General features: G+C 33.9%; 1 pseudogene; it reads right to left on the bottom strand.

Annotated features, from left to right (window-relative positions):
* Positions 1-2378: 2378 nt before the first annotated feature.
* Positions 2379-24649, bottom strand: part of LOC113077644 (DNA annealing helicase and endonuclease ZRANB3-like) — a 46222-nt pseudogene continuing 23951 nt past the window's right edge.

Raw genomic sequence — 24649 nt, 5'->3', positions numbered from 1 at the left:
AAAATGTAAATGCTAAAAAATCGGTAAAGATAAAGCACAAATGTACTGTATTAATACGAAAGAATTTTCCATATTGATTTTCAGAGGCGTTTTACCTGTATTTATAATGTTGTGCTGCATTGTGTTGCTTCAGGGTTAATGGAAATGTCCGTAAAATTAATAATATTGTCCTGGCAGAAAATTACTGCTACATTTAATTTAACAATTTTTTTATTACAGTGTATGTATAAAATATATATTTTGACTAAATATAGTGACTAAACAGATATGTTGGGGGATTACTATATATATTTTAAATAATTTATATACATACATTATTAAAATAAATTACATAGTTATATAAATTATATTGTATGGAACTTTTTTTATAACCTTTTGGGTTCAATCATGGAAAAAAAAATTAAATGCCAACTTGATTTAAACATATGATGTTGTGCTATTTTAATGTATTTAGTTAAACTGGATTGCAAGTGGCTTGTCAATACGCTATTTTTTATTTTTGCACTGAATTACTGCATACTATCTTGCTTGGTGTTGTAGTTTGCCATACATCTTGTATTATAACAAATAAGAGTAGAGATCAAACACACTTTTCATTGTTGTTGTCATTATGATTCTTTTTTTTTCTATGCCAGAGCTGCGTTTCCACCCTCATCATCACTGAAGTGTAAATTTAGGCGTGCGTTTGTTAAGGTTTCAGACGTCAGAGGCTACGTTTCCTCTGAAGCTGGAGTAAAGAGCGAACCAAACAGAAAAAGATCAAACCAAGGATTCAAAGGACCGGAAATCGAGAGAATCACTCGTGATTGGCCGCTCATGCTTGTGTGTCCTTGTTATTCTGAGTCCAGTCCATTCAGGACTGCTCGGCCACTCACAAAACAGAGATGTGAGAGACTAAACGCAGACGACCGTGTTTATATAAACTGTGGCAGACAGAAAAAACGTTGTTGGTTGTGCCTCATTAACTCGTACGCTCGAGCGTATCTCACACCTGAGCCAAATTAGACTCGTAGGGGCCGGACGAGTCACAGAACATCATGATTATCCAAACAGGTACTTTCATAACCCAACTGATGCGTCATAAAATAAATGTTACGTCTACAGAAAGTCACACGTTGAATATTCAACTTCCCAAAGAATATCACACTAACTATCATGTTTCCTTCGACTTTGGACTGTTAATCATATCCTGAAACGCATCTAATGTTTGCAAGTTCTCCATAAAACATTCAAATGCTCCCAAAAAATGGGACTGGTTTTCAGCTGTAAACGAACGTTTCGTTCCCTTCATTCTCTGGTTTGTGCGCGAGTGATTCGGTCAGAGCTAACGACGCTGACGGCGGAGGAGTGAGTGTTCGGGAGACGGGTTTAAAGCGGCTGATCTGTCTGGCAGCATCACTGTGAACAGACAGTGGAATTGTAAAAATGCCCTCATCTCCTTGGCAATATGCATCACTCAAGTCTGTTGCCGTGGAGACAGGAGTATTGCCCCCCCCCAGCCTTTATTGAGTTTACTCCGGAGAGACAGATTAAAATAACACAAAGTTTAGCTGCAACGCAATTTCTTTCCTGCGACACCCTTAAGGATTGCAATCTCCTTCCACAACTGAACACATGCGACCCAACACACTAACAGAGAGGTATTTGACATGCATACCTACATAATCAGGATCTGACCAATATATATATATATATATAGTGTGTGTGTGTGTGTATATGTTTGTATATATTATAATTAAAAATGTTTAAATGATGAAAAAGTATGCGATACCCACACATATTAACTAAATCCTTTCTTTCTTTCTTTTTTAGGGTTTTCTATTTGAGCCATTGTTGTTGTTTTTTAAACAAAACATTTTATATGAATAATTGAAAAACATTTTTATATTATATAGCATGATATATGATATAAAATAATTGTAATATATTAGAAAATAATATTAAATCATTTCAGTTTCACTAAATGTATATGCACTTACATATGCGTACATATCACAATATATAGTTAAACATTTGAAATAAAGCTGCAAACTGGAATATGTATTTAAATACAAATTCTGAGTATGTAGGTGTATATATCGCTAATTCTACATATTTATGTAAATATCAATGCGTATAATCCTCAATATTTAAAATACATGAACTTTTTTTAAAAAACTTGATGAATAAAACACATTTATATACTTGTAAAATTGTATGTGTATTTTACTTAAATTATATAAATTTTAATATATAGTTGTAATTTCACTCTATGTACCTATTGCTTGATATGTAGAAATCAGAATAGTTTTAAAGGACAGCTTTGATGACAGATTACAATTGTTACTATTTTATGTACGTAAAGAGAGAGCCTTTATTTTAATCATTTAATGGGCCTTTTTTTTTCTCCAGTTGAATTCGATCAAATAGTAAACACTATCAAGATAGTATAAAACGACCTCTCGAATCGAATGTGCATGCAACAAACATCCCTGTGTCTTGTACGTGTGTATTCAGCAGAGTAAGAATAACCTACCCTGCATCTCGTGCCAATCTGCCTCTCAGTGTCTCTCGTGTAGGAGAGATAAGCTTTATCACGCTCTATAGACACTGGTGAAAGTGAACATCCTGTCCTGCCTGACTGCTGCTCCACACAGCCTCCTATCTCTGCACTGACCCAAAAAAACCTGCAGATACTGGAAACATCTCACGCCAACACGTCCTGCGGCGCTCGCGTTCAACCTGCAACACATAGTTCACCATCCAGAGTTAGAATAAAACCAACTCTTTTTGTTCAAATGCAGAGCATGAGGACCGAATGTGAAACGTTTATTTACTGACTTTATTTAATTTATGGTCGAACACATCGAAGATCGATGTTATTTTTCTCTTGCTGAGAGCAGTGATTATAAACAGCTAGCCAATCGGCTAAATTACAATCCTCAAAAACGGCAGATGTTGGTAAATAACGCCTCTGACATGGAAAAGGCAGGCGGGTCATCTCCAAGCCAACAGCTCTGGATCGGTGTTTTTTAATAGTTGCAGACGGAGCGGCTCATTTCTTGACGAAGACTCGTGTGATGTCAGAGGCCAGTCTGGAGGCGGCTTGGTCTCGTTTCATCCAACTTCTGTCTTTGGCTTGCTCTGCGGTCCTCTGCGAAAACACACCCGCCACAGATTCACCATCAAATGCTACAAATGTGTTTGCGTATTCAAAGTAAATGCTGGATATAAATGTAAAAAGTAAATAATGGCAATTAAATTGGGACTTTATTTTAAACACTGTATATTAAACTTAATTAAATAATAGTTTAAAAAAATATATAAAATAAAAAGCATACATTTAATGATTAAAACAATAAAACAACCTTTTAATTATAATAATGTTGTAATCAATTAATAACAATAAAATACAAAATAAATATACTTTATTATTATTGTTATATTTATATAAATAAAACAAAATTGAAAATGCTTTTAAAATGTTTCAAATAATTAAAATAAAACATTTTAAACATTAATAAATATAAAACTATATAGTAGTGCTGTCAAATGATAAATCGCAATTAATCGCATCCAAAATAAGTTTTTGTTTACATAATATGTGTACTGTGTACATTTATTATGTAAATGACATAATATTATGTAAATATAAAGACACATATACTGTATAGGTTTAGAAAGTATTTACATGCATTTACATGTATATATTTATATCATTTAATTTATGTATAAATATTTAATATACAAACATAATATATTATTCTTCAATGTATACATGCATGTGTGTGTATTTACATATACAAACATAATAAATAAACACAGCACACACTCATATATTACGTAAACAAAAACTGTTATTTTGGATGCGATAAATTGTGATTAATCATTTGACAGCACTAATATATAGTAAATATTATTATTATTGTTGTTTAAAAAAAATGTTTAAAATATTTGTATAAATAAATACATAAATATTTTATGAATTTTTTTATTTAACTTAATGTTTTTATTTTAAAATAGTTACCTAAACATAAATATATTAAAAAAGTATTAAATCAATTCCAAATATGCATTGGTGTGTGTGTGTGGATGAAATACTGTAGCATCCGATGGCAGACGGTACACAGGGTTTGAAGGTTCTGGAGGGAACACGGTCCTCCTCCTCTGTACACGGGGTTAATGTGGTCCACCTGCCAGAACTGTCCTTCAACGGGACATTGAATCATTTCATTCAGCTGCAACATGCAAACACAGACAATGTCAAACAAATCAAACAGATCTTCAAGTATTTCACTCATGACCGACACAATACAGATTTATCTGAGTACAGATTAGAAATATATATTATGTCTAAGTTTGCAATAACCGATATGCAGAACCCATTTTATTTAATGATCTGCTTCTTTTTAAAACATAAACTTGTATGATAATAACTAAACAAAAACAACACTATTAGTTATTAACAATATTTAATCAAAAATATTGTTCATTTTTCATAAAAATACTGATATCAAAAATGTGTATTTGCATCAATTACAAATATTGTTGAAACCATTAATACAAATAATGTTATTACTAATTATTTATAAATAAAAAAATGAACTTAAAATTGTTTTAATCATCAATAATATATCAATAATTTCTGGTTTGGGCTATATGATATAGGCTATCTGACTATTAAAACTTTAATTGACTCTGTTGTTTCCTGTTGAACGCAATATTAAAGAATCAAAACACCTGATAATGGATGAATACAGTATGAGTCTATCTTATCAAGAACACAGCACCCAGAGAGAGAGTCTTGAGAGCGTCTTAACAGTGTTGTTGCTGTTTGTAGATCCCTTTTATTCCTGTTGTTTTATTGAACCGCTACATGAAAGCGCTCAGAATAGCCCGCTGGGAAACTCTATATAATTCCCTTTATTCCAGCAGACCGCCGCGATGAAGGACTCCAGGTGTTGAGGATTAAAGCTGGAGAGGAAATCACGAGTGGACGATCAGCGCTGGGAACACGAGGCCCAAGCGCTGGCATTTCAATCCTCTCCTTCCCCCTCAACCGAGCCGGACGATAATTACCCTGACTCTCAAGGGTCGCGACACGGACGATAACCTCGCGCTACGAGAGCGGGGCACCTCGGGCGTCGATAAACCAGCAAGTACGTGACAAAACACATGGAAGCGGTGAACGTGAAAGGCGTCTCCGTAACAATGATTTGCGTGTACGTACGACAGCGGGCTTGTTTGTACGTCGAGGGCACTCGGAGCTTAAAGCGTGTTATCGATCAGGCCGCTGCCGCTCGGGGCTCTAACAGAAAAGCTGAAGAAAAATCAAACCTGCACCTCGTAGCAATGCACTGTGGGAAAAATCAATGGCAATCTGACAAGACTAGGCGTTGTGTTAACATTGGATGCTCTGGGGAGGAAAGGACGGCTGTGTGTGTGTGATGATAACTCTACAGAGAGAGGCAGAGAGCAGGGCCCGAGGCCGCTAAGCTCTTATTGCTTCTGCAAGCTAAACAGGCCATCTTTATTTATCTTTCTCTGTAAGCAATATTTTTTCAATAAAATGCAGCGTCTGCCGAGTTACTCGCGAATGTTTGGGGATAATTCCGGGCTAATGTGCTTTTGGAAGAGACTAATGCGCGCCTTTTCCCAAACTCTGGCCAACTTCCCAGACGAAATTAGTCCTGGTGCTGCGTACACCTCGCGCAGTTTCTGAGCTCGAGCTACGAGGAGCACAGTCGACTGCTTCTGAGGAAACTCAGAGAGGACTTTCTAAAGAAGAAATAAGAAAAAAGATCTAGGAAGAGTAGATGCTGCTGCTGCTTATGATGATATCTGTTATTATTAACAATAATAATGAATAATTAAGCAATAAAGATTTCCTACAAATATTATATTTACTATCATTAATGAAAATATTTGATGATATTTGAAGGATAATATTATTTTGTGACATTATGTTGGTTTCAAAAAATATACTAATATTGCATATTTGATTTTGAAGCATTACATTTTGAAGACATTTCAACTTGCGTGTTGAAAAAAATGCTTTTATAATTATTGTTATTAAAAATGATAACAATAATAATAATTTTTTAACAACAGTGGTTGATTGTGATTTCACTTTTTTAACGTTAGTTAGTTTGTATTGTTGCTGTTTGAGGGTAAACAATATCTGCAAAGTTGTAGCGCTGAGAGTTCAATGCCAACGGAGATATCATCTTTTAAAATTCTGTCAGTTTAATGCCTACAAAAATGGCTGATAAGGGACTACAACGAGCTTCTTCCTGGGTCTGTTAGGTCACAAACCCAGATAAACCCCGCCCCCTAGAACACGCAACAAAGGGGGTCGAGATGATGTTGTGCTGCTTTAGAGAAGAGGAAGAGAAAACTAGTGGTGCACGTAAAAATCTGTTCATCTATAAAACATGATTCTGTCTTTTAATGATTCTAATTGATTCATAAGTTTCAAAACCAATGTTTAAAAGCAACGGGTCTCAATCCTGTTCCTCGCGTCTCCCTGCTCTGCATCTCTCTCTCTCTCTCTCTCTCTCTCTCATTCATACACTTATTTTTCACAAAGCAATGAGAAGCGTTATACATGGACGCATGTATGGTGGCTGTGCTGTATTAAAGCTTTAATCAGGATAAACCCGTATATTAAAAGCTAACAGAAGCAATACCATTTACAAACAACTGCGTATCTAAAAGTATGAGACAACAACAAACAAACATACCATTAAGAGCCGTGCTTGCACAGGTTCTGCGAAATCCTTTTCATTAATATTCTTTGCGTCTCAATCGAGCTCAAATCGAAAAGCAGTATAGACAATGTCATTGTTTACAATACAAACGAAGCACATTCTGAGCTTGAGAGGGGCGGGATGTTCAGACGCACTTGAGGCAGTTTAGCCAATCACAACACATTGAGCCAGCTGACCAATCACAGCCCATCGCATATTTCTGAGGGAGGGGCTTCATAATAATAGGAAATAAATCGAGCCGTTTGTCAGAGAAGGGACAGATCGGTGGGGAATAAAGGTCAATTATGTGAAAAATTATACGTTTAAAAAAAAAAACGAAGTATTTTGAGGCATCTTGGTTTTTTAAATTAGTAAAAATATTATTTGTAGCATATTTATTATTATTATTACTGACTATTTCTTATTGTTAACAACAACAGCGGCCACTATTTTTAACACTGACAAATAACAACATGCCATAAATATTGTTAATAATAATATTTTTTGTGGCATATTTATGCAAGCATGACATTTCTTATAATAAATTTCATTTTAAAAATACTAATTTAGTAATAAATAACACTGGCAGTCTGCAATTGTTTTTATTATATAGTTCACAAAAGGTTTATAATAAAAAATGTAGAGTGCAGTGTCTTTAATTTTTTGTTATATTTATGGTAGTCTTGACATCTAATATCTGGGAGAGTGCTTTGACTGCTTTAATTAAGGTACAAAAACTGAAACTGTATGGTGCATTGCATTTAAGTAAAGAAAAAAAAAGGAATTAAGAATATGCACACTGAAGAGTTTGAGCAATTTTAGCATGTAATGGATGGATGGAAAGAAAGAAATATGGCCAAATATGCAGATGAGGCTCCTAGAAATGAGCCCAACCTGTTTGAGAGGGAGCTGTGCAAGCCGGTGTTGTCCAGGATCTCCTTGCGGTGTGTGCGGGGCGTCCCGGACCTGCACGTACAGCTGGTGGGCGTCGAGACCACAGTGCTGACACACACCCAGCACACGGGCACATGTAGCCCTGATTGGAGCGCAGCTGGAAGTCCTCCATACAGGCAGGGCTGCAGAAGCCTCCTGCCCAGCCGCGGTGCTCCCCGCTGGGCTTCTGGCAGGACAGACACAGGGGGGGTCCCGGCCGAGTCCACGGCCTGCAGGTAACCGGCTGTAGTGTTTGTCTGAACACACACCGAGCTCACTGCTTCTCTGCAGACACAAACACACATTAGCAAGTAGATTTGCACACTTTCTGAAGAAATATATAAATGTTGCTGGTCTGTAAAAAACACTTGTTGCTATATCTTTAAAAGGTTTTCTGGATGGTTGTCACACACATATATATATATATATATATATATATTAGTGCTGTCAAAATTAGCGCGTTAACGCATTCGATTAATTTGAAATATTTAACGTGTTAAAAAAAAATAACGCAATTAACGCGGTTGCAGTTTTTTTTTATTTCCAGTTGTGGCCTATGTGTGTTCAACGTGCAAAGAAATATGGATAAGACCAAGGAAGGACTTTTAGATGGAAAGTTTCAGTATAAAACTCTGCCGGATTACTCTTCAGTCTGCCACAAGAAACATTACTCTTCATTCAGTCTGCCACAAGAAACAGCAACATTAAAATCATGAACTCAAATGTCATTGTTTAAAAAAAAAAAAAACAATGACTGTAACAGTGCGTAAATCAGACCTTTCTGTACCGCTAACGTTAATAAGCTTAAACGAAAATAACGAAATAATTGTGTAGCGGCGTATTTTTTGTACACAGTGCCGCGAACTGTCAATCACTCCTGTACGCGTGCATCGCTGTCCTCCTCGCAGCTGCAGCAACTTGCGCTCTCTCTCTTCATCAAGCTTTAAAACAAAAAGGGGACAAAAAGATCATATTGTCTTTGTGCATAGGCTATAGATTAATTAGATAAATTAATATCTAAATTTGTGCCTAGCCGTCTACGGTATTTTTTTAGAACTTAGAAAAAAGATGCTGCAGCCAATGAGCAGCCAGCGGGGGCTGCAGGACGACTCAACCTCCGCAGACAGTTTTTAATGTTTATCAGACAATAAATACTCAAGATTTTGCTTTAGTATAACTCACAACGAGTTTCACACACCTTCTCCGGCCACGTTGAGTTGTTGACACTTAACAGTGGGAAAAGCGACACATGCGCTATTCACTTGTATAACTTAAGGGTGAATGGGTAATGTAGTTTCTGCTCTGGGTGGGATGAATTAGGAAGCTTGCATTGTGAAGGGCGCTCTGAAAATCGGCAGTGCAGGTAAAAGATTAAAACCTCTATTAAAACAGATGTCCAAATGAGCGTACCGGTACGCTACAAGCACGTTCTGGGCGCACGGATAGGTGGCGGTACGCTCAAGAGCTATATTTGGAAGTGGCGGTACTGAGTACCGGTGTGTACCGGCCCACTTAAAGCACTGGCAATGACTATACTTTGGAATTTTTTTGCAGTCCACTTAGAATTCAACATGGAAATCATTTTTGTTTTTTATTGGCATTGATTGTTTTGAAATTCAAATGGTACTTACATGCCTGTGTTTTTATTTCTGTAATAAATATGGCTTTCAAGCCAACAGTTAATTTGGAGGATATTGATGGTTTATTGCAGGTATGTTGTTTACATGAGAAAATCTGTGTTACAAGTTAAACAAAAATTCCAATAAACAATCATATTTTGAATTTAAATAGTTTCTTTGTCTTGAGTTTACATTAATTATTTACATTTTACATTTACATATTCAAAAAGTTTCAGTCTTTTAATTGCGATTAATCGCGATTAATTTTAAAAAATTGTGCAATTAATTAGTTAATTTTTTTTTAATTGATTGACAGCACTAATATATATATATATATATATATATATATATATATATATATATATATATATATAGAGAGAGAGAGAGAGAGAGAGAGAGAGACTTATAAACCTATACACACACACACTGTGAATATGAATGTTGTGTCTAATCGTCTAATCTCTTTATGAGAAACTTGAGATCGGTTTACCGATAGATCTGCACTTTTAGAATTATTTAGTTCGCAAAAAAAGCCACAAATAAAAATTATGCATTATTTAAGAATAATACAATTTCATTTTCAAATCAACAGTTTTCAGAAACAATGTAATTTGTGACTATATTCCAAAAAAGCATAAATATGGAACATTATTATTATGACTACTACTAAAACTATTATAAGTATATCATCTGCATATGTGTACATTTTTTTATTTTTATTTAGAAGATATATCTTTTTAATAATAAATATTTTAATACGTACCAATATTGTGACTAATTATATTGTAAAAAACTAAATAAATATGGCACATGAAAACAATGTTAATAATAAGGATTATTAATATTTTTAACAATATGAAATATTAAAAATGCATGAAATATTAATTAGTAATATTTATTAATATTAGCATAAAACTATATATTATTTTTAAATTACATAAATGTGGCAATACTAATAATAACAATACAAAATATTAATTTTTTATTGGTAGTAGTTAGTAGTAGTAATATATGTAACGTACAATTCCAATAAGCATGAATAAATCAATGCAAAAATTGAGAAAAAAAACCCCTGCAAAAATGTGTCAATAAAATATATTATTATATCATTATATCATGTATTGTTTGTTCCAAAAACATAAATAAAACAATACAAAAATGCATTAAAAAGGCATACAATTATTTATATTGGCAAAAAACGTGGCAAAAAAATAATAAAAATAAATAAATAAATATATAAATAAATAAATATAAATATGATGAGTGTGTGTGTGTGTGTATATATATATATATATATATATATATATATATATATATAATTACTATTATTATTATTATCCAAATGTACTTCCCCAAAGAAAAAAAAAAAAGTTTTTTGTTTTTTAAATAATACATATATTTTTTTAATATTGATACATAAAAAAACTGTTCTTAGTTACTTATCCTGAAAAAAAAGAAAGAAAGAAAAAAGAAAATCTTATCACCAGTGTAACGTCTGCTAACATTAGACTGTGGCTCCATCAAGGTAACAACTTCTTTCACTAACCAGTTTAAATGATGAGACTAGTCTTGATCACACCGATGAGTCTAAACTTCACCAGGAACGACTTTCTCTCTAGTCCTCAACGGTTCTCACTCTCTCTCTCCCTCTCTCTCTTCTCGGTTTGTTCCTCTTTTCTCTCCATCACCTAAAAATATCCGGCCCCAGACAGCGCTCAGTACGTCGCAATTTCTTCCTCCCGCGGTTTCCATGGCGACGCCGCAGCACTCGCGTGTGTGTGGATTAAGCCCTTATCCTCTGCACTAAGCATTCTCTCACACACACTCACACACACTCATATCGCAGCTTTACAAGGTTAACCGTTCGCTGCTACACACATAATTACATGCCGAAAGGCACTTTCAAAGTAAATTGTCACTCACTGTGCAATATATATTTATATATATATATATATATATATTTGCAGGAGTGATGCAAATTCATAAATATGTATCTGTCAGCGACAGTCTCCACCCTGACCGCGGGAGCAAAGCCAAGTGAAAAACATATATGTATTCATTTCCATTTGTGGATTAGCTACACCTGCGGCAGCACCCGTCACGGTTTGAGATCTCATCGCGCGACAGCCAGGTCTGATGACTTCCTCACACAGCCGCAGAGTACGAGAGTCAACGGCTGTCACATCGGATCAAACGGCCTCGGTGTGTCTGACGGCGCTCGCGCGAGTCTGTTGATGACTTCATCAGCCGTTCGCCGCGGCGTTCGCTCGTTCTCGCGGTTGAGAGGTTCACACGTGTGACCACTTCCCCAAAACCCATTCTACTGTAAGAGTCTGTGCTTGAAACACTCACTAGTTGATGAGCGGGTGATGCTATGTGGCTGCTGAAGTGTTTGGAGTAGTTTCTACTATGATGTTCTTGATGGTGGACGTCGTCTAATTAATAGTTACGATAAGCAGAACGTAAACAACAAATAAAACCAATCGTAATTCGTCACTTTCTATCGTTAAAAATAAGCAAGTGGCACAAATTACTAACATTTTTATCATTATGCAGATTGAGTTGTTTCAAAAAGCACAAGTAAAGTGACAAAACAAGCTGTCTTTTGTATCTATTTGTTATCGTTGTGCTTTACCTAGATTTTTGCAATATGACAACTATTATTTTTAAAAACTAGATTTGTATAACAATAATTTTAATAACAGTTATGGGTGGTCAGACCTGTTGCTGGGGCCAGTAGGTTTGGATGAGGATTGTCTTTTCCGAACGATGTTGTCCTTTTTGATGATGCGGAGAGCTCCGCCCTCTTTCTGGGCCACAGCGATGGAGGTCTGAGCTACATCCTGTCTGGAGAGAGAGAGAGACAGAGAGAGAGAGACTGTGAGGAACACTGAGTGCCAGAAAGGGAACATCATGGTGGCATGAAGAGGGCAGTACAGTACCTGCTACCAGAAAACACACAAACAGCCGATGTTTGTGTAACAGAACAGCAAACTGATGCTTGTAATGCGTCGGAAAAGCCTTGAATAAAACTTGAACTAATTAAAAACTACCTAACCAATAATCTCACAGTATTCATAGCCTCGGGGTGAAACTTTTGCTGAAATAAACTAATAGAAATAGCAGAAATAGACAAAAAAAATAAGAATATATGTTAATATATATATATATATATAAAACCCAGTCCAAAAACCAGTAAAAAGGGTCAATTTCTCAAAATTTTGATATAAAATACTGAATAAACAAGCTTTATTTGACCGAGATACAACTGAAAACTGAAAATCTGGAATCTGAGGGAAATGCAGAGAAATTCACCTTTACAGTTGTGCAAGTTCTTAGCAATGCATATTACTAATCAAAAATTAAGTTTTGATATATTTATGATAGGAAATTCATAAAATATCTTCATGGAACAAGATCTTTACTTAATATCTAATGATTTTTGGCAATAAAAGAAAATTTTTGCTACAAATATACCCCAGGGACTTGAGACTGGTTTTGTGCTCCAGGGTCACAAATAACATTTAATACATAAATATACACTACTTTTCAATAGTTTACGTCAATGAAATTTATTTTGAAAGAAATTCATATTTTTCTTCAGCAAGGGTGCATTAAATTAGTGACAATTTTTACATAAGATTATTATTATTATTTTTTTTAATAAAAGCCGTTCTTTTAAACGTTCTTATTATCAAAAACACATACTTTTTTTTTTTTGTTTAATGGTTTCTACAAAAATATTATTATCAGCATATTCTGGAGGACTGATGGGGAATGAAGCTGAAAATTCAGCTCTGCATCACAGGAATACATTACATTTTAAAACATTCAAATATAAAACTGCTATTTTAAGTTGCATTATTTCAGTGTTTTTTTTTTTTTTTTTGATCAAATAAGTGCAACCTTAGTAAAACCTTAGTAAAACTTCTTTCAAAACAAAAAATATACACCAACCCCAAACTTTTGAACAGTAGCGTATACATTTCAGAAATAGATTATAAATACAAAAATGTGAAAATAAACTACAAACTTAAATACAAATGTAACATAAAATGTATATCTAATTAAAAGTTAAACTACATAAAATATCTAATTAAAATAAAATAAAGGTCCCATGACTTTTAAGTTTAACATTTTCAGTGTGGGTGGGAAAACAGACAAACAAAACCACACTTAATTTGATTGACACCCACATCTGAGTCTATGAGATTCAGATCCGCCCACACGTCCCAGTGCTCTCCAGCTTTAATGGTGTGTGTGTGTGTGTGTGTGTTTCTTGCCTGGAGGGGCTGCTGTGCCGGCGCTGGGATTGAGTGAGCTCCTCTAGCAGCAGGACGGGGCTGTGAAACACTCTTCCACTCTTCCTCAGCATCCTATGCCTCATCACAGTCAGAGAGATCCACTCGCGCAAGAATCGCACAACCTGACAGACACACACACACACAGATGCGTTTCAAGAAATCTGATGAAACAGTACTTGAATATCCCGTCACACACACACACACACACACACACACACACACACCTGTCTCCTGATCTCGCTGTGATTGAATTCAGGTGGCCGTTCCTCCCAGTTCTGCAGTCTGATATCTGAGGGAATGACGTTACAGTGAAGCGGGAGGCTTCTTCTTCCTGAAGAGAAACACACACCAAACCATATATATATATATATATATATATATATATATATACATACATACATACTGAATATTTACAATATATTTAATATTTTAGTGACAATATCAAATTAACCAGCACCAGCATTAAATTTTAAGTATTTTTATTTGACGGTTTCCTCAAGATTGTACGGTTGGACTGGTTTCAGGCTCCGCGCTTGTGTAGATATTGTTTTTGAAATTTGATTCATTTCTGTGAATCGGTTCCTTTAAACTGCCAGGTTCATTGAATTTGTTCAAAGTTTCTGTCATCGCTCAGAAGTGTTCATAGAAATAACTGGGGTGTAATCTGACCACTATAATAAATATATATAAAAATAAGGTTTGATGCAAATATTTAATCTGGAGTAAGTCAACAGTAGTCATCAACTAAATTCTCGACTAACAACTATAGATAAAACTGATTAAAAGGGCAGAAAAGAAAAACATATGTCTATTTTAATTGTTTTATTTTATATATTTATCAAGTTATTTTACTCATATATATATATATATATATATATATATATATATATATATATATGTATATATATATATATATTATTATTATAAAAATATATAATATTATAAAAAAATATATATATAACATATCACATTCACAACTAATGAAAATCCATAAAAAAATTATTTATTATATATAAACTTTCTTATATTTTTAAATAATTCAAATATATAAAATATTTAATACAATTAAAACAAATTAATGTGAAAAACACAAAATATCTAAATTTATTATAAACATTTATTTTAAACAGAGGACGAGAGTGGAATACATTTTTAATTTTGCAAATATATATATAAATATATAAGTAATTGTATATATTTTTTACTTATCTTACATTAATTTGTTTTTATTTAAAATTTTTATTGTATATATATATATATTAGGGGTGTAATAGTACGTGTATTCGTACCATACCGTTTCGGTACAGGGCTTTCGGTACGGTGCACGTGTGTACCGAATGACCGAATGCAATATTTTGTGTGCGGAACAAAAGTACATTTTCGTGTTTCCAACGAACATATTAAGTGGTGGAAGTCTCCGCGTTCAGCGCAAATCCCGCCCTGCAGCTGATTCTAGGCAATATGCCAGTGTGTCACCGGCCTAAGGTTTTGAAAAAAAATCACGCGAGTGTGAACATCACTACAACTAGGAAAAAACGATTGCAATTCAAACGCAGCTCCCGTCGGCATTTAAACAGACCTTTGCTCTTAATTCAGATCGGTCCAACACTATAACGAAATCTGACCAGGTCTAAAAACTGAAACTGTTGATGCTGCACTTTACACTTTGGAGAAGTTATATTTTTTAAATATGAGCAGGCCTACAAGCTGGGATTGGTAATGCTGCACTTTAATCATAGTTATTTATTTATATTTTTCATTATATTTTATTATATGATATTGGTTTGAGACTGAGAGTATTTTATTTAGTGGAGAACTTTGCAGCAGTACTTTATTTCTTATTCTTTTTTTATTTTATATATATTTGATTAAAAAGTATTTAAAAAATTGTAAACAAATTGTTAAAAAATTTTTATAGTAATAAACAACCTGCAGGTTAATGTTTGCATTTCTTTCCCTTACTGTACCGAAAATGAACCGAACCGTGACTTTAAAACCGAGGTACGTACCGAACTGTGATTTTTGCGTACCGTTACTCCCCTAATATATATATGTGTGTGTGTGTGTAAAATTTAATTAAATGAAATTAAGAACCATCTAACCAATAATGTCATGATTCGCATTCATAGTTACTATATTTATTAAATATAAACTGTATTATGTTTTTTCATTATCTAAAAATAAACACAAAATGTATAAAATTATTAAACAATACAATTATCACTATATTATCATTATATGATATACAGTAGATCGATTTAGCGATATATAGTGAATAGTGCCTGAAACACTATAAAATAACTCGAATGCCTGTGCCAAACACAATGTTTACATAACAATGATTAGTAAAAATAAAAACGTATAAATCGGTGCAGTCAGAGAATCTAAAAAGGTAACAATACTGTTGTCACTTTAACTGAGAAATATGAATATGAAGAGCGACCCAAAGGTCGTCCCTCAAGGTCATGATGACAGCGAGCCGTGTTCACGCGAGCGGAGAGGCGTTCGTTAAACGAGAGCGGCCCTTTCAGTCCACCAGCTGGACCGCCGTCCCACAACGACTGTCCACAGGGAGACAAAAGATTACATTTCCAGCCCACGGCACGCATCTTTTCCAGCTCTACCTCTGTCTTCCTGCTCAACTCCACCATTCATCACTGCTCGGCTGAGATGGCCTGAGGAAAAGCTCTTATTAAAAACCAACCCCGATAATATTTCTCAATCAAAGTCAATTAGAGGCCTCCTGCTTATATCTGCTTCCATTTAATACAGTTGCAGAGAACTGTAAGAATCTGCCCTCAGATTAACACTGGAAGCTCTGCCCATCAAACCGTGTGTTCAAGATCGATCCAGGGAATATTTAGGGCCATTTCTATATCAGAGCTACTGATGCAGATCCGGCTTGGTTTGGTATAAAAGAAACCCCGAGGGATTTGAAGAATTACTTGTAATCCCATTGGGTAGAAAAAAAAACTGACAAAATGTACTGTATTGTACTGTATTTTCCAGAATAAGTCAAATTTCTTTTAAACTAAAATGTTTAGCTATAATGCTTGTAAAGGTTTCATTTTATTTGTGGGTATTTTACATTATATCTGAATGTAATAATAACATTATCTGATTTTATTTCTTTTTTTTTTCTCTCTCTCTCTCTCTCTCTCTCTCTCTCAACAATGCAGTTTTACACCAGCATGAACTATTTTCCAGAAATACCATATGTCATCATGATCCAGCAGAGGTGTTATGAATTTATGTAAAATTATAATACTTCTGTAATGTCATGTAATCTAATCTAATTTCACAATGTAATTTCCAGCTATTACTGCAATTTAAGTGAATTAAAAAATAAATAAAAGTTAAATATATTTTTAAATAATACAAAATATCACTGCTAAATTATTCAGAAAATATACATTGAATTTAAAAATATGTATTTAAAAAAGAATATAACATATTTAATACTTACTAAATTATACACATAAATAAAATATAAATGTAATTATTTAAACGTCTAATATTGTAAAAATATAATATATGTATTTAATATTTTATATAAAATATTACATATTTTAAAATGACATTTATATTACATTTATATGTATAATTTACATATAGTTCTATATAATTATAATATGTATATTACTTACAATACTACATATAAAATTAAAAATTATTTTTTATAAAAAAAAAAACCCAAATTTTAAAACAATATACTATTATAATACACAATACTAGATTTATATATAAAAATGCATTTCATTCTATAAAGGACATACAAATATTATTTCAAATATTTTAATTCAAAATGATAATAATAAAAAAAAATATTCAGGGTCAGTGAAATCATCATATAAATATATTTGCTCAACTAAGGAAAAAATAAAATAAAACTGTACTTTTATTAAAATTATGTAACAAACAATGTACTAATTCACATTCACAGCTATTGAAAATAACTGATGATAAGGCGAAAAAATATAAAACATATATTTATTAAATATAAACAGTCTTTTTAATATTGTAAAAAAGAAATTAGTATAAAATAAAAACTAAATATAAAATAATTTTAAGCATAATAAAATTACACACACACATACGAATAAATTATATATATAGGACTGGCAAGTTAACCCTTTATCGCATTAATTATATAATTAGTCAATTATTTTATTGTGCATTTATGCTGTTTTTGTATTATTATTTTGAAAGTCCATTGCTCAATGCAACGAGCTCGTAATCACGACTTCATAAATGGTAAATAGCAAGTTTCCGATAGCACATAAAGACAGCAGAGAAGTGCTTGCTCAGCACAGTGGAGTACATCATTTTGATAACTTTGTGGTTTATTATTTTGAGTTATATGGTAACACACGTCCCTCTCACAATATGTTGCTTTACAGATCTATTGCTTTTGCTGCTCAGAAATATTCACGCAATCATGCAGCACGCATCAGAAGATCTGCACTCAATCTTAGCGCTCACACTCACTGATCTATTTATAACTTATATCGTATCATTGAAAGTAGTTTTAAAAGTATTTCATGCGAGAATGTAGTTGTTTTAAACTCAAATATGCAGTTTATTTATAAAGACAGCGCCTATTTAAGAATGTGTTTTGCTGATTTTCAGACACAAGCCCCATGCGATCATTTTGATATGTGCTGCTGCCTCTTTATTGGTTCAAGATAAAATATAACTCATTTAGGTTAAATCTAATCTTTGGTCTTTATTCAATTAATCTATTAATATCTTACATATTCAAGCAAGATCCTTTTTATTCCTGTTTCTGTAAAAGTATCACACAGCTCCGGGTATGCACATACAGCGATGATAAGTTTGTCTACCATTGTTGATTTTCCCTTCGCTCGCAACGACGTAATCAAGTCACTACTAGAGCAAGCTCCTGATTGGTTAACACGGCGCAAAATTTCGCCAAAGTTCAGATTTTTCAACTCGTGACGCCGCAGGTTGTCTATTCGCGTCTTTGCATTAACTTAACATTGAAATCACTTGCGCCAGACACTCTATTCACGTCTGGTGTGAACGCACCATGAGAGAGAGAGAGAGAGAGAGAGAGAGAGAGAGAATGAGAAAGAGAGAAAGAGAGAGAGATTTTTTTGCAGTGCTTTAAAGGGGATAATTTTAGATCAACTATTGGTTCAAACTCTGAATTCAACCCCAAGCAGTCATTTTTTGTCAGTAAAAGAACTGAATCGAACACTAGATTAGATTCACTGAAACACACGATTCATTAGAATTGATTCACAGAAACAAGGTGCCATTTTGATGGCAAGATACCCTATTAAAACTCACAATGCTCAGGAAATGTCAAGAGTCAAATAAAATGCTTTAATCGCAAAATTCCTGCTGTTCGGCAACAAAAATCATCGTAATAATAACATGAATGTAGAATATACTGCAGTTGCTTGGGTTTCTAAAGCCGCGTTCACACAAAGCACGATAACTATAAAGATTTCGTTCTAAAAATCTTTCTCAGTGTCAAAGAATAGCAGAGTCCACACCACAGCTATAACGATGATGGCACAGAGAATCAATATCGTTGGAATCATTTTCAGAAAAACATTTTTTTCCAGTGGATGAACGATAAAAACATTGACAGCTAATCAGAATCAATCAGATGAGCAGCAGATGAGCGTGTGCTTACAGGTGGGGACTCTAATTTCTTTATAGATATCTTAATAGTTAAGTTACACTGTACACAGAACTTCAGTCGTACACGAAAAGAGAGTCATCCGACTCCCCTTGAATGTGGATGTCTTTAGCTATCAGAGAGAGAGAGAGAGAGAGATGATGGGAAAGCCGGAGTGACTAATAGGAGGAGAAAAAGAGAGCAGGGCAATGAGAGGACGAGAGGAGCGGAGATCATTATGCTCCTGATAAAGGTCAGGTGACGCGAGTGCTAAAGAACACTGGGATGCAGGAGGTGCGCCGTGACCTCAAACGATCCCGCCGTTCGGAGAAATCGGATTCGTCCGGATTTCGTCCCACAGAGCTGTTCTACATTCATTTGGGTCAGGCTCGCTGCAAAGACGCCCCACGAGGCTTAGTTACCAGAACCCTACTGCGGTCTAAAATAGCCGAGCCGTCACCGGCTGGCCAATCACAACGTGTTATTAAAGAGCCATTATGCTTACTGTGTGCTGCTGGGGAGCTGGGATTCTGTGCGTGTGTCGTAGAGGTGGGCGTTAAGACAAACCCTGCAGTGTCTGAAAATTGCACTCTTTATAAGAAAGGTGAACGCTCGTCGATTGTCTGGCTTTGAAATGGCCTGTTATTATCCATATTTCACGCAGACGTGCTCTTAGCTGCGCTGACGCAACTGTGAAATTGTTCTTAGAAGGTAATTTTGATCATCGAGGGCTGATGTTGTCTCTTAAAGAACGCAATGGGAGATATTTCGCAAAAGGTGCAAGCTGCTCTTCGCTTCTTTTCGGATTCAATGACACCGAAATTTCACGTCTTGTTACTTGTAACTTTATAAAAAATCTGTCTTGGAGTTTATGTATAATTATATTACTTGAATAATCTCCAGCTTTTATTGCATTTTTTAAAAATAATAATGTTTTTAAATAATAGAAAATATTAAATAATAACTGCTAAATTACACATAAATAAATATATATATATATATATATATATATATATATATACATACACAAATGTATTTATAAAAAAAAGTAAGCATTTTAAAAATAATATAAAAGACAATATACAAATATAACTATTAATATATTTTAAATATATTTCGAATAATATAAAATATTAAATCATAACGGTTTCATTACACAAAAATTATAGATAAAATTAGATTGTATTTTTTTAAGTAATAATTTTTTACATAATATAAAAGATTCATAAATATACAACTAAAATTATGAATATAATTTAAATATATTTTTTAAATAATAAAATGTATTACAAGAAAAAATCCTGAGAGTTTATGTACAATTGGTGGGGAAATATCCCGTAAATGTCTCATAAATAATTACTTTCGTAGTATGGAAATAAATTCCTGAAAGTGGCGGCAGTGTGTTTGGAACAGACCTGGATCACCGCTGGAGAGAGTTTGTGAGCTGAACTTATTCTTTCGTTGCGTTTCTTGAGATTCATCCATGTGTGTTTCTGCCACATCAGGACTGTCCTGTAGGTTTGGACGTGTGTGTGTGGAGTTTGAGGGGTGCTGGGGGTGGCTGATTCGTTTTCTTAATCTGAATCGGAGATGCAGATGGTAGTGAGCGATGAGGAGGATGAGGGGTGATCGGGTAGAGATGAAGATGTGCTGGGAGCTGACAGAGAGAGAGAGAGAGAGAGAGAGACATAGAGGATGAGTTGCATCTATAGAGTCAACCTTGTTCCACTGTTTCAAACCATACATCAGTTCTGTTTTAGCTTGATTGTCACATTTTAAAACTAAACTAAAATGTAATAATATTAAATAAACTTCATGCAAAATAATTATAATATAAGAATTAAATATAAACATACACAAATACACATATATAATGCAAAAATACATGCATACACATAAAAATAATCAAACAATAAAATAAAATAAAATTCAAGAAATAAATGCCTACTAGTAAAAAACATTTCTTGCATCTCTTTTATCTCATCAAATACATCCTCATTGTCCAAGCATCTTCAAAAGCCTTACATCTGTATTTAATAATACACGTTGAAATCAATTTAATATTATTATTTGTATTATTATAATTAAAAATATATACAACAATTTAGCTTTTTAATATTTTAATAAAATGATACTGTTATATAATAAAATATAACATTTTATTATATAAAAATACAGTATAGAATTACTGTTATTTTATTATTTTTAATTAAAATATATATACTCAAACATCCAATGTATTGAGTTTTAATGTTTCATTACTATAATGTAATTGTAATTAAATTAAATTGTGTGTTTTTTAAATATACTATTATATAATCGAATTTCCAATTTATACAGTATTTATTATACACAATTGTGCATTTTTTGTGTTTTAATGAATTACTATTACATTTAATTATTTTTAATTTAAAATATATACTATTTATCAAACATCCGATGTATTGAGTCTTAATGTTTTTGAATTATAATTTAACTGTAATTAAATAAAATTGTGTTTTTAATAGAAACACTTTTTATAAAATATCCGATTTATTATATATAAATACATTAATGTATTTAAATACATTAATGTCTATTGTTTATTTTTTTAATGAATTATTAATTATTATTATTATTAATTAATGTTATTTATTTTTATTAAAAATATACTATTATACTATTTATCAAATATTCAATTTTATTATTTATAAATACAATATATAGCACTACGTTTCGAGTTTCATTGCTTTCAATGAATTATTATAGTTTAATTTTAATGTTTATTTTTTATTAAAATATATTTGATTAGATTAAACAGATTATTATATATATATATATATATATATATATATATATATATATATATATATATATATATATATTCTCAAGTATTTTTTAAGTTTTCTTTGTATTAAACACAATATTAATCTTATCTAAAGCAGGCCGGTCACCTTTAGGAGCTCATTGTAGCTGCATAAAAAAAGAGCGACCAGGACATCATTTGCAATTTTTCTCTTTTTGCAAGCATCAAAAACAGCACAGGAGTGAGTAAATGATCCAATTTTCCTGTCATTTCTTGGACAGGTCTTTAATGTGGGCCTCTGGCCGGGCTCTCACAGCCACAGAGGGCCGTCACAGTTCTCCGCAGTCGTCTGAACACGCGTCGAGCTCACCGAGCGAGGAACAGATGCTGTCTGTTTTGCGTTTGACTGATTTCCTTCCCTCAGACCAGCAGTTTCACATCTCTCTGCCATATGGCGCCACGGGACACGGCGGGGGGGAAAACATACGTCTACATTTAAAGCCTCCCTTGTGCCCTTCCGTCTCAGAAAAGCATCTTTACGATGTGGAGGTGCTGAAATGCATTATCTGTCTCATAGCTGTTGTCTCACCGTCTCCCCGAGGGAGCCGATCATCAAAAACGTGACAGGACGCTCTCTCTGTAATGACCAAGTTTATTTGGATCCGCGAGGCTGTGGAGGAGTTTGATAATTGCGATTGTCTCCCTTCGAGGGCCGCTAATGAATTTCCACACCTCTGATTCGCTCGTTCGTTTTCCCTTTTCGGATTCTGGCGTTCTTCTTTTTCACACCATCCCCTCCGAGCTTTGCATTACCCTTTCTTTCTTTCTTTTTTCGCCCTCTCCTTCTCACTCTCGCTGAAAGGTCTCGTATGGATCTTCTAAAATGTCAGCTGAATTTGTGAGAAGCCGAATAAAAGCTCCACTGCTGTGCTGTCTCTTAACGAGCCGGCTTGCCGAAAGAAAGCCAGACACTAGCAGAAAACAACTCCCGCTGCGTATCTGAACCCTCATCACTGTCTGGAGTAGCTATGCGGTGCCACCTTTGTGGCCGCTGATGTGTAGCGGTCCAGGATGGATGGCTAAAAAAACTAGCCGCTTTCATTCGGATGAACTGAAAACTGAAAGGTTCAAACCGGGAATAATATGTAGATCATGCACTGGTTTCAAAACATGAAATTGGATGCTATGAGTTTGTGTAAAACGGGCACCTTCGTGACCGCAGATCTGTTAAAAGCAAGGGCAAATGGGTAAAATTGCCATGTTCGGAAACGCTCGCTTTTTTTTAAAGAAAGGTAAAAAAGGGTTACAGAAGTTCGAAATGAATACAATGGTGCATGATGGGATTTTTCAGGACAATTTTTTTTTCTGCAAATTTGCAACACTCGTGATCAACTGGGCCAAACAAACGGTCATGAAATAATAATAATAATAAAATATATATATATATAATTTAAAATATATTAAATATCAAATATAATTAATTTATACTACAATATATACATTTATATTTAGTCATTTAGCAGACACTTTTATCCAAAGTGACTTACAAATGAGGACAGTGGAAGCAATCAAAATCAACAAGAGAGAAATGATATGCAAAGGCTATAACAAGTCTCAGTTAGGTTAATGCAGTACATGTAGAAAGGTTTTTGCTTTTAAATCATATAATAAAAAAAACTGATAGAATACAAAAAGTATAGAGCAAGCTAGTGTTAGAGGCATTTTTGCTTTTGTTAATTATATAATAAATAAAAAGAAAACAGATAGAATACAAAAAGATTACAGAAATTAGTGTTAGTTTTCGAAACAAGCTGTAAATGAATAGAGTGCAAGTCTAAAAGGGATGCTTTTTTAGAATAAAGAGTGCTACAGTTAGACGGTTAAATAAAGGTGGAAGAAATGTGTTTTTAAGCCGATTCTTGAAGATGGCTAAGGACTCAGCTGCTCGGATTGAGTTGGGCAGGTCATTCCACCTCACCATGTGCCTCTTTGGGATGGCACAATCAAGCAATGTTTACTTGCAGAACACAAGCTTCTAGAGGGCACACAATGCGAGCAGCTATTGGTAGCCAGAGCAAATTGATGAACAGAGGTGTGACGTGCATTCTTCTCGGCTCATTAAAGATGAATATTTTTGCTGCGTTCTGGATTAATTGTAAAGGTTTGGTTGAACTGGCTGGAAGACCTGCCAAGAGGGCATTGCAATAGTCCAGCCTGGACAGAACAAGAGCTTGAACAAGGAGTTGTGCAGCATGTTCAGAAAGAAAGGGCTTGATCTTCTTGATGTTGAATAAAGCAAATCTGCAGGATCGGACAGTTTTAACAATGTGGTCTAAGAAAGTCAGCTGATCATCAATCATAACTCCAAGGCTTCTAGCTGTTTATGAAGGAGTTATGGATGGTGAAATTGTGATGAAACATTGGGTTTGCTTGAACCAGAAGCAGTTATGGCTTGGCAAGGTTGAGTTGAAGGTGATGGTCCATCATCCAGGAAGAAATGTCTGTTAGACAAGCTGAGATGTGAGCAGCTACCGTCGGATCATCAGGATGGAATGAGAGGTAGAGTTGAGTGTCATCAGCATAGCAGTGGTATGAAAAGTCATGTTTCTGAATGACAGAATGATGCCATG

The sequence above is a fragment of the Carassius auratus genome, unplaced genomic scaffold (assembly GCF_003368295.1).
Source record: "Carassius auratus strain Wakin unplaced genomic scaffold, ASM336829v1 scaf_tig00022937, whole genome shotgun sequence".
NCBI lineage: Eukaryota > Metazoa > Chordata > Actinopteri > Cypriniformes > Cyprinidae > Carassius > Carassius auratus.
Note: the sequence above shows the minus strand (reverse complement) of the source record. Positions and strands in the feature narration are given on the sequence as shown.